This window comes from Ovis canadensis, chromosome 14 (assembly GCF_042477335.2).
Source record: "Ovis canadensis isolate MfBH-ARS-UI-01 breed Bighorn chromosome 14, ARS-UI_OviCan_v2, whole genome shotgun sequence".
NCBI classification, from domain to species: domain Eukaryota; kingdom Metazoa; phylum Chordata; class Mammalia; order Artiodactyla; family Bovidae; genus Ovis; species Ovis canadensis.
Window position 1 is genome coordinate 74314444 of NC_091258.1, and position 1711 is coordinate 74316154.

Consider the following 1711-nt stretch of genomic DNA (forward strand, 5'->3'; position numbering starts at 1 on the left):
CCACAAGGGAAGCCCCTGTTAGTAAGATTCATCCAGTGTTTTAGCAACAACATCTAAGCAGCCAGGGTTTCGTCAGTGTTTGGAGACAGACTTAAAAATCTGCAATCTGTGCATACCTTTGATTTCTTCTTTTAGTGCCTGTTGTCTGCTGGACAGTTCTCTTCTCCTTAAATTCTTCCCATTTAATTTGAATTTTATATATTCCCCCACAGCCTCCTGGAAATTTTGAGGATTTGGGTCACTTTGCGCTCCCCCTCGGGATGAGAGGAAAACATACACTGGGCACAGTGGAGAGGAGGAAGCTGGCGGGCTCCGCGGACCAGAGGCACCGCTGCGGCGGGGCTCCACGCCCCCATGCCGGCAGAGGTGGCGGCCATCCCAGGTCGCTGTGTCACCCAGTTACACTTTTAAGGCAAAAGCTTATAACTTTGTAGACCAGTTATGTTGGAAACTAGGATGTTTCCTCCTAACAAGTAGAAAAGTTTCAACAAAGATTTTATTTTCCTTTTAAAAATTTTTTGAAATGACGAAAGTATGACAACACATTTACATGGGCTTTGAAAATAGTTACAGATAGTCGTACTGTATGTTACAATTTTTTAAGTAGACAAATTAAGATAGAATTTCAATATTAAACTCTCAAAAATTAATAGAATGGACAGGAAAGTAGGATATACTAGACCTGAAAAGAATTGTGAACCAATTATACAGTTTTCACACAACAGCAGGATACAAATTTTATTCAACTTCCCATAGACTATTACCCAGGAGACACTGGAACATGATGTAAAACAAGGTGCAAAAGTTTCATGGTCTAAATAGAGCAGTGAAATCATACAGGGCCTGTTCTCTTATTACTGTGAAACTATGTGAGAAATCAATACCAAAATGTATTTGAAAATAACCCACATAGTTTCAAGTGCAATAAATAAATAAATACATGTTTCTGTCAGCAGGTTCTTGCCTGTCCTGCTCCTGGCAATTCAGGGATTGGGAACCTGGGTCTCCGAAGAGTTCCTGTAGGGCGGTAATTGGATGCAGAACCTTTCCTCCCAGTAGAATAATTTAAGCATCTTAAGAAAACAAGAGATTTTTCTGGATTCTCTCTGTACTGCAAACTAAAATAAGAAATAAAAAACTATCCCTGGGGAAAACGTGCCATTTTACAGTGACATCCTGTATAACAACTTTTCCTGCTTGTTCCTCATTCAGCTGGAAGGCCAGACTCCACACGGCTCAGTCCCAGGGACACAACGTCAATACCTACAGTCTGAGAATGGAGGACTAAGGTATGTGATAACTTCCGTCAGTCCCTTGTTTTTTTCATTTTAGAAATTGACAAATTTTACTAACCATTGCTTTAAAAAGAGCAATTATCGTTAATCTGTTGCTAAGCTGAATCTGACTCTTTGCAACTCCATGAACTGCAGCACACCAGGCTTCCCTGTCCTTCACTATCTCCCAGGGTTTTCTCAAACTTGTGTTCATTGACTGGATAATGCCATCCAACCATCGCATCCTCTGTCGCCCTCTTCTCCTGCCTGCAATCTTTCCCAGCATCAGGGTCTTTTCCATTGAGTCCGCTCTTTGCATCATGTGGCCAAAAAGAGCAATACATCTTTAAAAATTGATGAAAATCGCATTGATCCTTCAGTACACATTCTAAGCTTCTACTGCTCTCCACACAACAGGCCAATAATTGAGAGACAAG

General features: G+C 41.0%; 1 pseudogene; it reads right to left on the reverse strand.

Moving 5' to 3' along the window:
• Positions 1–72: 72 nt before the first annotated feature.
• LOC138929745 (bolA-like protein 3 pseudogene) lies at positions 73–356 on the reverse strand (annotated as a pseudogene).
• Positions 357–1711: the final 1355 nt, after the last annotated feature.